The 14,973-nt window shown below is 43.2% G+C and overlaps 1 pseudogene; it reads right to left on the reverse strand.

Annotated features, from left to right (window-relative positions):
• Nucleotides 1-2,729: 2,729 nt before the first annotated feature.
• LOC116504797 lies at nt 2,730-14,697 on the reverse strand (annotated as a pseudogene).
• Between the last annotated feature and the right edge of the window lie 276 nt (nt 14,698-14,973).

A 14,973-nucleotide genomic window follows, 5' to 3' on the forward strand; every position in this document is an offset into this window, starting at 1 on the left:
ATTGGGATAATCCGGAAAAAATTTTTTTGGGGTAAAACTTTTATTTTTATCATTGCAATTCTTCCAAACCATGATAATCTTACTTTCTCATATTTATCTATTTTATCTTTTATCTTTAACTTTTCATAATTTATTTTCTTTAACTCTTGAATGTTTTTTGGGATGTCAATACCTAAATATTTAATACTATCTACCATTTTTAATTTATATTTCCCTTTCACTATCTCCACTTCATCTTTACTATAGCATCATTTCTGATTTTTCCCAGTTTATTTGTAATCCACTCCATTTCTCAAATTCATTCAGGTGTAAATATATCCTGTCTATAACTACAGGATTTTGAAATGTTAATAATGTATCATTTGCACCAGTGGTGGGTTTCAAATTTTTTTAGAACCTCTTCTGTAGGTGTGGCCTGCTTTGAGGGAGTGGCTTGCCAGCCATGTCACCGGATGGGAGTGGCTTGGCAGTCATGTGACTGGATGGGCATGACCAACTTGTAAAATGTGGTGAAACTCACTTAACAACGCTCTTGCTTAGCAAGCAAAATGTTGGTTCAGAAACTCTGGCATTTGAAGCATGCAAGTCTTAAAGCGGTCAAGTTACAAGACGCTTGCACCCCTAACCCTTTAGAAAAAAAAAAAACCCAGGGGTGTTCAAACTTGACAGCTTTAAGACTTGTGGACTTCAACTCCCATAATTCCTCCTCTCACTCTTCATTTTGATGATGTGCGGACGGGCCGGGGGGTGGGGGGAGAGCTGGAACCAGTTCTAAACAACACTGTAGATTTGTGGAACCTCTTCTATAGAAGAGGTTAGAACTGGCAGGAACCCACCCCTGATCTGCACATAAGTTTGTTTTAGTTTTCTTCTGTACACCAACTTAATCAATTAATCTTGCCTAATTGCATTTGCCAAAACCTCCATCAATAATGCAAATAAAACTAGGGATAAAGGGCAACCCTCTCTCGTTTCCAGGCTTAAAGTTATTTGGTATTTATTCGATTTGTAAGCCGCCCTATTCCCCGAAGGGACTCAGGGCGGCTGAACAAAAACCAGGGGAAGGGGAAAACAAATACAGAAAGTAAGACAAACAGGACAGTGATACAACAATTTAAAACACACAGCAAGCACAGCAAATTCGAGTAGGGGGGGGATTCAACCCCAGGCTTGCTGGGACAGCCAGGCCTTAACGGCTGACCGGAAGGCCTAAAGGGTGGCGAGGGTCCGAATCTCCCCTGGGAGCTCGTTCCAAAGGGCCGGAGCAGCCACAGAGAAGGCCCTCCTCCGGGTGGTCGACAGCCGGCATTGGCTGGCAGATGGAATTTGGAGGAGGCCTAATCTGTGGGATCTAATGGGTCTATGGGAGGTAATTGGCGGGAGGCGGTCTCTCAAGTATTATTACTTGTGTAACACCATCATTTATGGCTATACTTGCTTTATTCTCTGAATATAGTTGATGTATCACTTGTCTAATCCCCCCCCCCCAAAAAAACCCTCTCTATTAATATCTTCAATATCCATCCTTTCTTAGCAATGGAAAATCTGGCACCAATATGTAGATTCTCAGTCAACCATGATTTCAATGGATTTCCAGAAAACATTAGAAGCATTTCGTTTCAACGTGAGGTGTGGACAAGAGACTCGTCTCCAACAGGCTGCGCCTGTCTTGAACAGTGAAGGGACACAGGACAGAAAACATCCTGCAACCACGAAGTCTCTACACCCATTTGCACTACTCAGGTGAGCCTGAGGACTACAGAATAAACCTCCAGATGGCCTCAGACACTCCCCGAAAGGATGCAAATGACCAGCTATCTGCAAGGACTGGGAATCCTTCCACACACACACACCATCCAGTCAGACCTGAAGAAGCTTCTTGGATGAGAAGAGAAAGGTCTTCAAAGACAAGCCAGAAAGTCCAGTTGTCTCCTGATAAAGCAGCTCTTGTCAGGGTTCCAAGTAACAGACCCAATGCAATCAAAACTCCGAGGCCAAGCTGCTCCTGAAAGATTTATTAGGCAGGTCATATTGGCACATCTGGTTTTCCCCACCCACATTAAAACTCAAAGTTTCCCCCCCCCCAGTCCATGTATCCATCACATGGTCCAGCCAAGTCACAGTCCCAACTCCAGCTGGTTTCAGTCCACGCCTTCCCAGCACCTGTTGAGAACGTCCTTGGTTCCCAGGAGAATGAATTTTATTTTGGCTACAGATCCCAGATATCTCTTATTCCCCCCTCCTGTTCCCACAGCTCCAAGCAGCCTTGCTGGGGCAGCCATGTAGAGTTTCCAAAATGGCTTCAGGGTTGACAGCACTAACACTAATTGCCGTTGCAACCTGAGAACCACCCATATTATTTTCCATTTCAGGAGACGGCTGGAAGGGTAATTTCCCCCTTTCTGGACAGTTGGCATCCTTGACAGCTTGATGCCTTTACCAGCAGTTAAGTCATGAGAGGTTTTCCTGGTGGGGGAGTTTAGGGCATTGCTGCGGATTCAAATCTTTTCTAACTGCAACTGAAGAGGGCAATAAAAGGTTGGCACCTTGGGACTAAACTCACCCTCTGCTTGCAGCTCTGACTTTGCCAGCCCAAGAAAGGACTGTGCAGGAGGAAGACACCTGGGCCCTTTTCAGTCTGGTAGGGAATGATGGTGGGGAATGTAATGGTGTGGGAGTATGCCAAATGTCATACTATTTGCTATATATGGGGTTGATTGGTTTCTGTATTTTATTGCTGTAAGCCGTGTGGAGTCAACTTGTGTTTGGCTGCAATACACAAATTCTTAATAAAAATGCATATATACATACATATTTATATCCCACCTTAATTAGATGTAGAAACACCTCAAGGTGGCAAATATACCTAATAGAGATCTGAGAGCTTTTTCTCTGGCGCAGCATGGCAATTTCCCTCGACACAGGGAAAAGGAACCACCACACAACTCCAGAGAAAGGAAGAGAAGATCTCCCCACTCATGTTTGATACCAAGACATGTTTGACTAAAAAGAATAAGGCAAGAAATAAAATGGTTAATTTCTCAACTGGGCTTCCAAAGAGAGAAGAGAAATGAAATTCAAGATTCCTCTACAGATACCAAATTTTGCTTCATATGGAATTTCTTGTGTGCAATAAGAGAGGACTTTTGTGTGAAACACTTCCCACAATCTGGACACTCGAATGGTTTCTCCCCTGTGTGTAACCTTACATGATTTATAAGGCTAGACCTAATACTGAAATCTTTCCCACAATTGGGACACTTGAACGGTTTCTCCCTTGTGTGTGTCCTCTGGTGTATTTCCAACTGGGAATTCCAATTGAAACCTTTCCCACAATCTCGACACTTATATGGTTTCTCTCCGGTGTGACTCCTCTGGTGTATAACAAGCTTAGAATTCTGCTGGAAACGTTTCCCACAATCCGGGCACTCATATGGTTTTTCTCCAGTGTGAGTCCTCCGGTGTATCAATAGGTTTGAATTATGACTGAAATCTTTCCCACAATCTGGACACTCATATGGTTTCTCCCCTGTGTGTACTCTTACATGATTTATAAGGCTAGACCTGATACTGAAATCTTTCCCACAATCTGGACACTCATATGGTTTTTCTCCTGTGTGAGTCCTCCGGTGTACTTCCAACTCGGAATTCCAATTGAAACCTTTCCCACAATCCAGACACTGATATGGTTTCTCTCCCGTGTGAGTCCTCTGGTGCATCACAAGCTTAGAATTCTGCTGGAAACTTTTTCCACAATATAGACACTCATATGGCTTCTCTCCCGTGTGAGTCCTCTGGTGCATCATAAACTTAGAATTCTGCTGGAAACTTTTCCCACAATCCAGACACTGATACATCTTTTTTCCAGTGTGAGTTCTTTGGTGTATCATTAGGTTGGAATTCTGACTGAAACTTCTCCCACAATCCGGACATTGAAATGGTTTTAGTCCTGTATGTGTTCTCTGGTGTCTCACAAGCTTAGAACTCTGATTGAAATCTTTTCCACAATCACTACATTTATACGGTTTCTCTCCTGTGTGTGTCCTGTGGTGTACCACCAGGTTGGAATTCCAACGGAAACTTTTCCCACAATCCGGACATTGATATGGTTTTTCTCCTGTGTGGGTTCTCTGGTGTATCACCAGGTGGGAATTCCGAATGAAACCTTTCTCACAAATAGGACATTTATATGGTTTCTTTCCTGTGTGTGTTGTCTGGTGTTCCACCAGATGAGAATTTTCATGGAAACTTTTCCCACAATCAGGACACTGAAACGGTTTTTCTCCTGTGTGAATTCTCTGGTGTATCACCAGGTGGGAATTCCGAACGAAACTTTTCCCACAAACAGGACATTGATATGGTTTCTCTCCTGTGTGTGTTGTCTGATGTTCCACCAGCTGGGAATTCCAACGGAAACTTTCCCCACAATTTAGGCATTCATACGGTTTTTCTCCTGTGTGAATCCTCTGGTGTTTTACTAGATAGGAACTCTGAATGAAACGTTTTCCACAATCCAGGCACTCATATGGTTTTTCTCCTGTATGTGTTGTCTGGTGTTCCACCAGGTGGGAATTTTGACTGAAACTCTTCCCACAAATAGGACATTCAAAGAGTTTCTCTCCAGTGTGAGTCCTCTTGTGGTTCACTAGGTAGGAACTCTGACTGAAACATTTCCCACAATCCAGGCACTCATATGGTTTTTCTCCTGTGTGAATTCTCTGGTGTATCACCAAGTGGGAATTCCGAATGAAACTTTTCCCACAAACAGGACATTTATATGGTTTCTCTCCTGTGTGTGTTGTCTGGTGTTCCACCAGGTGGCAATTTTCACGGAAACTTTTCCCACAATCCAGACACTGAAATGGTTTTTCTCCTGTGTGAATTCTCTGGTGTTTCACCAGGTGGAAATTTTCACGGAAACGTTTCCCACAATCCGGGCACTGAAATGGTTTTTCTCCTGTATGAGTTCTCTGGTGTATCACCAGGTGGGAATTCCGAATGAAACATTTCCCACAAACAGGACATTTATATGGTTTCACTCCTGTGTGTGTCCTTTGGTGGGCCACCAGGTTGGAATTCCAACGGAAACTTTTCCCACAATCCAAGCAGTCATATGGTTTTTCTCCTGTGTGAATCCTCTTGTGTCTCACCAGATTGGAATGAATGCTAAATCTTTTGCCACATTGGGAGCACTGATAGAGCTTCTCTCCAGTATGGGTTCTTTCATGAATCATGAGGAAGCTTTTCCGAGAAAAGCTTTTGCCGCACTCCAAACATTTGTATGGCTTTTCACTGGATGGATCCTGTTGTGCAGAATCAGACGTGATTTGCAAATTGTTTTTGTCCCACATTAGGCAGTCTGGGTTTTTTTCCCCAATGCTGATATTTCTAAATTCTTGAGGCATCGAAAAACATTTCTGATCTCTTGCCTGGTGGTTCTTTGGTTCAACCATTCTTTCCTTACTGAAAGGCTTTCATTAATGCCTGCCAGTTTTGGCTATACATGGAACCTTTTTCTTCCTACTGACTTCAAGTTGTTCCTCACTTTTTCTTTATTTAAATATTATCCTCTTTGATTTCTCATTTAATTTTTTTCCCAGTTCCATTTGCTCTATTTTTTTTCAGTTGAAAATGTTGTTCTTGTTATTTTTCCCCTCGTCTCTCATCTGCTGAGGAAGAAGAGTTTTTAAACTTTCCAGGGGAATTGGAAAATATTTTGAATGATGGTTTATTTTGCACTTTAATGCTGCATCTCATTCTGTGTTGTCCAGAGTGCTCTTCTTGGCACCCTCTCTCTCTGTAAGATTAATATAAATGCGTTAGTTTCATTATCGTTTAAAAAATGGCTGCAGGACATATGAAAGCAGCAAAAGAAAACACAACACCCCATCCCATATATTAGCATGGAAAAACAAACACTACAATCCCATTTTAACCTCTGATATTAATTATGATTGATTTGGCATACAGAAGCCTAACAAGATCCAAGTTCAAATATTGACGCCTTCATAAAATTCTTTTTCAATCTATCAGTCAATCAAAATAGAGTTGAAAGGGACCTTGGAGGTCTTCTAGTCCAGGTCCCTCCTCAAGCAGATGTATAATATTCCATTTAATTATTGACTTGAGTAAATACATTCAAGTAAGCACGCATGTGAACACAGAAATACACACCTGTGGATAATTTAGACAATCTATGCGTATCTCGGTGTGCAAAACGTCCCAAAATATCTCAAAATACATTTGCTCAAATTGTTTGATCTAAGTTTAGAAAGGGGGGGGGGACCCTAATAGATGAAAAGGTGCCCACCTCCTATTCAAGATATAAAGGGTCTATTTTGCCCATGAAGCTCCTCGTTTGCCAGGACAACCAGATGGCAATAAAAATCACAATCAACAGGTAGGTGAAAGCTGGTGTTTAAAATGGGCGTTAGAGAAATATGAAATAAATGTTATTTTTAAATCTCCCAGCAGAAAATCACAGGCAGAAGTTTTAAATCGTGCAGCCCCAGAGGAATAAAATTTGGGGAAGGAAAGAATATGCAGCAGCAGCAGCCCAAATGTTTCATCATTGCCCCTTCGTTGCTTCCAGGCCGTGGAGGAACCCAAAGGGCCGGACTTTCTCCCGGCTTCTCCTCCCACCTTCCCTCCACTCACCTCCCAGGAGCCGCTTCGACCCTCCAAATGACACAAGAGGCTCTGCCGACGCCATCCTCCTTCTGTGGGTGAACCGGAAGAGGAAGTTGCTCTGCCATTCGCCTCCTCGTCTTTACATCCGCTGTCATTTCAACCCGTTCAATCTCAGCCTTTCCTAGAATAGCTCAGTCGCCGCTGTACCGAGTGTTGCCTCTCTGTAGCGCGCCATCTAGCGATATAAGGCGGAAGAACGTGCTCGTTCTATCTTAAGGCGTTTGAAGATGTTCTCATTGATTCGGTGCTTCCTTGTGTGGACCATCAAGTCCTATTCGAGTCCCATGGAGCTCATCGATAGCTTTTCTCCCTGAGGTTCCATCCCCAAACTTTTTCTTCCATGTCATCCAAGAGAGCCTTCATAGTCCCTGGACCTGAGCCCGAAGATTCATTTGACAGAAACGGCAACTAAACCAAAGGAAAGCTCCCTTTCCGGGGTGGAGTGTGGGGCTTGAAATGACGTGCAAATAGGAAAAAAGAAAGTGCACCTCCCTTGGTTCCAGCCACCTTTTCCTCGGAGAGGTTAGAGGAGTGTGCAGCATAACTGCTGAAAACCTCCCTTCTGGACAGTTAGCATCCTGACTGACTTTATGCCTCCAACAGCAGTTTGTAATACATAAAAAAACCATGAGAGGTTTTCCTGGCAGAGCAGTCCAAGGCTTTGCTGCAGATTAAGATCACTTATAAATTCAGCTGAAGCGGGCGAGGAAAAGTTGGCAACTTGGGACTCCAATTCACTCTCTGCTTCCAGCTGACTTTGCCACCTGGAGAAAGGGCTGTGCAGGAGGAAAGACACTGGGCCCTTCTCAGTCTGGCTTCAGGCCGGGGCACATCACCAAAACGTCATTCTCATGGACTGTTGGAGGATTTGAGATAGATGGGATACAGTCATTATGTCCTTCCTAGATCTTTCATCTGGTGTCAATAACAATGACCATGACATCCTCCTGGACAGGCTTTGGAGAGGAAATGGGAGGAGCTTTATTACTGTGGTTCTACTTCTGCTTCTATCCCCGGTTCCAGTCCATGTGGATAGAAGAGGGACCGAATCTTGACCCCTGCAATTTACAGTGCCTCAGTGCTCAAGGCTTTTGATGCTGATTGTGAACATCTATCTAAAACCCCTAGGACCATGATTGCGAAGCTATGGCACACATGCCACAGGTGGCACTCGGAACCATTTGTTAGGGAATGTGAGGCGTTGCTCTGTCAGCTCCTGTGCGCATGCGCACACAGGTCAGCTGACTTCAGCCTTTTTTTGGTCATTTTTTGCCCTCCAGAGGCTATCTTGAAGCCTCCAGAGCACAAAAACCCAGCCCTATAGGCAAAGCGGAAGTTTGAGAATGGACTTCCGGTTTACTCGTATGGCCGTTTTTTGCCCTCTGGAGTATTCAGAAGCCTTCAGGAGGGTTCCCTGAAGGCTCTGGAGGGCAAAAAAATGGGCCTATGAGTAAACCAGAAGTGACTTCCGGTTTGCCTCTAGGGCCAGTTTTTTGCATTCCGGAGGCTTCAGGGAAGCTCTTGAAGCCTTCAGAGGGCCTCTGGGGGTGGGTGGAGGAGGCTGTTTTCGCCCTCCCTAGGCTCCTGGAAAGCCTATGGAGCCTGGGGAGGGCAAAAAAGGTGTGCCAAAAGCGGGGGGAGCACTGGTCACATGGACATATGCACGGGGGGACTGCATGCATGCGCATTGGGGTCATGCACATAGCATTATGGGTGTGACATGCCCGTGCACGATTCCCCTGCACTTCCCCCACTTTTGGCACAGTGCCCTAGGAGAAGCCATCCATACTACGATACCCAATTATGTTCCCGTAGTATTGGACATAACAGTTCATTAATGACCATTTGAAGTTAGACAGCGCTGAAAAGGTGACTTATGACCGTTTTTCACTTACCACCCTTACAGAATCCCCATGGTCACACAATCAAAGTAGGGATCCTTGGCAATTGACTCACATTTGTGACAATTGCAGTCTCCTGGGGTCATGTGATCACTTGATTGGTATCTGTTTGTTGTTCATACATATTTGGTTTTAATATGGTTTTAAAGTTAATTATTCATTGGGAGATGGCTAGCCTTTGTTATAACATGAATGGCTACATAAATATTTTAAATCAATGAGACAAAAAAGAGATTAATCCCCAAAACTGCCGCCTGTGGGCTGTCCTTGTGCAAGTTGTTTGAGGCACTCTACACATTTAATTATCAAATTTATTTGCTGCCAATTCTGCAGTCAACTTCTCCAAATTAATTCCTTTCAAGGAGAATGATTACCAGTTTGGAGAAGGAATAGCACCGAGCATAAATGTAGTTAGTAAGGCCAGAAGGCCTGGTTGTCTTCTAATTTGAAGAAAAGCAAGATTCGCCTTTTTGGAATTCTCAGACGATCCAAAGGCCATCAACCTTGATAGAAGTGTGCTGAATTTGCAGGGCTTAGTACCGTATTTTTCAGAGTATAAGACACTCCGAAGTATTGGATGCACCTAACTTTGGGGTGGGTGAAGGAAAAAAAATCTGCCTCTGCCTCCCAGCAATTTGCCTCCTTGCAGCAAACAGCAAACAGCCTGTTTCAGTTTCAGTTTTGCCTGATTGGCATAAGGGGAAAAAAATCTACTTCTGCCTTCTTGCAGAAAAGTGTTTCAGTTTCAATTTTAGCACAGCCTGATTAGCGGAAGCAGCTGATTGTCAGTTGGATCGGTCTCTTGACAATCAACTGTTTCAGGTCGCAGGGATTGCCATAGCCTATTGCTGCCTCCGCGCATCCCATTTTCAACCTCTGGTGTCCCATTTTCGACTTCTCTGTACCCCATTTTCTGCCCATTCCGGGCAGCGAAGATTAGAATGGGTGGAAAACAGGGCGTGTGGAGAGGGCGATAGGCAATGGAAATCCCTTCAGCCTGAAACAGCTGATGGGTGGGAGGCCAATCCATCTGACCATCAGCTGCTTGTACTAACCAGGCTGTTTGTTGTTTGCTGCAAAGAGGAAAATTGCTAGGAGGAAGAGGCCAAAGGGTGGGGGGCCAGCAGGTGGGCGGGACTACATTTGGTGTATAAAACACACCCAAATTTTCTCCCTCTTTTAAAGAGGGGAAGTGCATCTTATACTCTGAAAAATACAGTACCTGTTAAATGTGGAGGTTTTGCATTTTGCAACATATAGTGCTTATTTGATTTTGTATTAAGGTATTATTGCTATAACCATGCAGAATCACCATTAGTTGGGCTGCCATATGCATTTTCATGCTAATCAAAAATACAGAACAGAACAGAATAACAGAGTTGGAAGGGATCTTGGAGGTCTTCTAGTCCAGCCCCCTGGAGGCGAGGTGTTGCCCTGTCAGCTTCAGCATGCATACAGGCACTGGCCAGCTGACTTCGGCTTTCATTTTCGGCCTCCGGAGTCTTCCCCAAAGTGTCTGGTGGGCAAAAAACAACCCAATGTGCAAACCGGAAGCCCTACTCGGTCGAAGTCCCTCTCCTTGAGCCAGTAGAAGCAGCAAGCACCAGGCCACCATCCCTTCTGGGTTAGCCTTAAACTCAACCCCACACCGCCTGAGAAAAGTATCTTTATTTTCTCGCTAGCGCTGGGGAGCATCACAATCCATGCCCTATACTGTGGAATATACATACATACATAAATGTAGAAATACATGTGTTACACATAGAAATAAGTCATTGAGGCAAACATACCTAATAGAGCTGTAAACTTGCTTTCTCTAGGCCAACAGTGGCCATTCCCCTTGACTCTCTGAAAAGGAACGATCACACTGGGACCAAGAAAGGAAGCTCAGGTGAGATTAGAGAAAGGAAAGAAAAAAGAAGAAGAAAGGAAGCCAAAACCAAAGGTTTACAGGCTAAAACGTATGAAGAACAGTTACAAGAATTTGGCCTGGCTAGTCTAGGGAAGGCAAGAACCAGGTGTGACCTGATAGCAGTCTACCAATACAGGAGAGGCTGTCACAAAGGGTGGGGTGGAAACAATTTTCCAAAGCACCCGAAGGCCAGAGAAGAAACTATGGGGCCACACCAGGATGGATAAAAATCAATTTTAATATTTTTTTTAAAAGATCAGATTTTAAATTGGACTTTTTTCCCCCCATTTAAATCAGCTTTTTTATTTTTATCACATTTATTTTAATAAAACGCTTTTGGAGTAAAAATCTACCTAAAAGCTTTTTATTGAAGTTACATTAATAATTAAGTTTATTCAGCATGAAAGGGACCTTAGTTATGTAGCATGAGGCTGCACATTCTACAATATTGGGACTGTCAGTGAGTCAACAGCGGGTCAGAGGAGAAGCTGCTGTAGGACAGACATGACAGCTGCTCTTTAAAATTATGATTTAAATTGAGTTGATTTAATGGTTCCACCACAAAACCACGGACGACAAAATCGCGGTCGACGAAAGCGCGTATGTGACGTCATCACAGCGCGACGAAAAAGATCGAAAAATGTAAAAATAAAGCGAAAACCTTACCCTAACCCCCCCCCAAACCTAACCCTAAACCTAACCCTAAACCTAACCCTTAACCTAACCCTAAACCTAACCCTTAACCTAACGAAAAACCTAACGCTAACCCTTAACCTAACGCTAAACGTAACGCTAACGCTCTAACCCTAACCCTTAACCTAACACTAACCCTAACCCTTACCTTTATGTGAATCGGCTTGCTGTAATTTAATTTTTATTTAATTTTTATTTCAATTTTTCGATCTTTTTCGTCGCGCTGTGATGATGTCACATACGCGCTTTCATCGACCGCGCTTTTGTGGAACGCGGTTTTGACGGGTCACGGATTTAATTAAGCCTTTTTACTATTGATTTAAATCAAATCCACCCTGGTGAAAACTGATCAAGGAAAGATTCAAACTAGAAATAAGCAGAATTTTAATACAGTCAAAACAATCAACCGTTGGAATACCTTGCCTTAAAAAGTTGTGTCAACTTTGTATCAAAACTGTCTGCAATCTGGCATTTGAATAATTATGCCACTATGTGTAACCTTACATACTTTATAAGGCGAGACTATAACTGAAATATTTCCCACCATCGGGACATTCCTAAGGTTTCTCTCCTGTATGAGTCCTCCAGTGTCTCATCAAATGGGAATTCCGACTGAAACTTTTCCCACATTCAAGACACTCGTATGGTTTTTCTCTAGTGTGAGTCTTCCAGTGCTTCCCTAGGTCAGACTTGCAACTGAAACCTTTCCCACATTCTGAACACTCATATGGTTTTTCTCCTGTGTGAGTCCTCTGATGTATGACCAGGTGGGAATTCTGACTGAAACCTTTCCCACAATCAAGACACTGATACGGTTTTTCTCCTGTGTGTGTTCTCTTGTGTATCACCAAATTGGAATTCTGACTGAAACTTTTCCCACATTCAAGACACTCATATGGTTTCTTTCCAGAGTGAGTCTTCTGGTGCTTCACCAGTTCAAACTTACAACTGAAGCCTTTCCCACATTCTGAACACTCATATGGTTTTTCTCCCGTGTGAGTCCTCTGGTGTACTTCCAACTCGGAATTCCAATTGAAGCCTTTCCCACAGTCTGGACACTTACATGGTTTCTCTCCTGTGTGAGTCCTCTGGTGTATTACAAGCTTAGAATTCTGCTTGAAACTTTTCCCACAATCCGGGCACTCATATGGTTTTTCTCCAGTGTGAGTTCTATAGTGTATCACCAGGTTTGAATTAAGACTGAACCTTTTCCCACAATCTGGGCACTCATATGGTTTTTCTCCAGTGTGAGTCCTCAGGTGTATCAGCAGGTTTGAATTATGACTGAACCTTGTCCCACAATCCGGGCACTCATATGGTTTCTCTCCTGTGTGTGTCCTCTTGTGTATCACAAATTTAGAATTCTGCTGGAAATTTTTCCCACAATCCAGACACTCATATGGTTTCTCTCCTGTGTGAGTCCTCTGGTGCATCACAAGCTTAGAATTCTGCTGGAAACTTTTTCCACAATCCAGACACTCATATGGCTTCTCTCCTGTGTGAGTCCTCTGGTGAATCACAAACTTATAATTGTGCTGGAAACTTTTCCCACAATCCAGACACTGATATGTCTTTTTTCCAGTGTGAGTTCTTTGGTGTATCATTAGGTTGGAATTCTGACTGAAACTTTTCCCACAATCCAGACATTGAAATGGTTTTACTCCTGTGTGAGTTCTCTGGTGTGTCACAAGCTGAGAACTCTGCTTGAAACCTTTTCCACAATCACTACATTTATACGGTTTCTCTCCTGTGTGAGTCCTGTGGTGGTCCACCAGATTGGAATTCCAACGGAAACTTTTCCCACAATCCAAGCACTTGTACGGTTTTTCTCCCGTGTGATTCCTCTTGTGTTTTACAAGATTGGAATGAAAGCTAAACCTTTTGCCACATTGGGAGCACTGGTAGAGCTTCTCTCTAGCATGGTTTCTTCCATGAATCATGAGGAAGCTTTTTCGAGAAAAGCTTTTGCCACACTCCAAACCTTTGTATGGCTTTTCACTGGATGGATCCTGTTGAGCAGAATCAGTCGTGATCTGCAATCTTTGTTCTTCCCACATTAGGCAGTCTGCGGGATTTTTCTAACACTGATATGCTTGGATTCTTGAGACAGCGAAAAATATTTCTGACCTCTTGCCTGGTGTATTTTTTTGTTCAACTATTCTTTCCTCCTTCAAAGGCTTTCATTAATGCCTGTCAGTTTTGGCTACACATGGAACCTTCTTCTTTATTTAATTATTATCCTCCTTGATTTCTCTTATTTCTCCAGCTTAAAACTTTGTTCTTGTTATTCTTTCCCTCGTCTCTCATCTGCTGAGGAAGAAGAGTTTTTAAACTTTCAAGAGGAATTAGAAAATACTTTGAATGATGGTTTCTTTTGCTCTTTAATACTGTTTCTCATTCTCTGTTGTCTAGAGTGCTCTTCTTGGCATCCTCTCTCTCTGTAAGATTAATATAAATGGGTTAGTTTCATTATTGTTTAAAAATGGCTGCAGGACATGTAAAAGCAAAAAAAAAATCCCAATCCCATATATTAGTATGAAAAAACAAACACTAAAATTCTATTTTAACCTCTGACATTAATTATGATTGATTTGGCATACAGAGACCTAAAAAGATCAAAGTTCAAATATTGACCCCTACATAAAATGCTCTTTTTCAATCAATCAGAATAGAGTTGAAAGGGACCTTGGAGTTCTTCTAGTCCAGCTCCCTCCTCAAGCAGATATATGGAATAATATTCCACTTAAATTTTTGGCTTGTGTAAATATACTCATGTATGCACGCATATGAGCACAGAAATAGACACCTATGGATGTATGTAGACAATCTATGCGTATCTTCCCGAGTCCCTCGGGAATAGGACGGCATACAAATTGAATAAACATAAACATGAATAAACACATCTCGGTGTGCAAAATTTCCCAAAATATCTCAAAATACATTTGCTCAAATTGTTTGATCTACGTTTAGAAAGGGGGGGAGGGGACCCTAATAGATGAAAAGGTGCCATATTCCTATTCAAGATATAAGTCGTCTGTTTTGCCCATTAAACTCCTCGCTTCCCAGGAAAACCAGATGTCAATAATAAATCACAAGAAATCAACAGGTAGGTGAAAGCTGGTGTTTAAAATGGGCGTTAGAGAAATATGAAATAAATGTTATTTTTAAATCTCCCAGCAGAAAATCACAGGCAGAAGTTTTAAATCGTGCAGCCCCAGAGGAATAAAATTTGGGGAAGGAAAGAATATGCAGCAGCAGCCAACACTTCATTATTGCCCCTTCGCTGCTTCCAGACCGTGGAGGAACCGAAAGGGCCCGACTTTCTCCCGGCTTCTCGTCCGACCTTCCCTCCACTCACCTCCCAGGAGCCACTTCGACCCTCCAAGAGGCTCCGCTGACGCCATTATCCTCCCGTGGGTGAACCGGAAGAAGAGGTTCCTCTGTCCTTTGCCTTGTCGTCTCCCCACATCTGCTCTAGCAACCCACTACCCTCTTCCCTAGATTAGCTCAGTCGCCGCTGGACCGAGTGTTCTTTCTCTACAGCTCGCCATCTAGCGACAATAGGCGGAACAACATGCTCGTTCTACCTAAGACGTTTGAAGATGTTCTCATTGATTCCGGGCTTCCTTCTGTGACATCAAGTCCTATTCGATTCCCAATAAGCTCATCGATAGCTTTTCTCCCTGAGGGTCCATCCCCAAAACCTTTTTCTTTCAGCCCCCCCGAGAGGGCATCCATTGTCCCTGGAGCTGAGCCCGAAGCTTCCTTTGCCAGAAA

The sequence above is a fragment of the Thamnophis elegans genome, chromosome 2, assembly GCF_009769535.1.
Source record: "Thamnophis elegans isolate rThaEle1 chromosome 2, rThaEle1.pri, whole genome shotgun sequence".
Taxonomy (NCBI): Eukaryota; Metazoa; Chordata; class Lepidosauria; order Squamata; family Colubridae; genus Thamnophis; species Thamnophis elegans.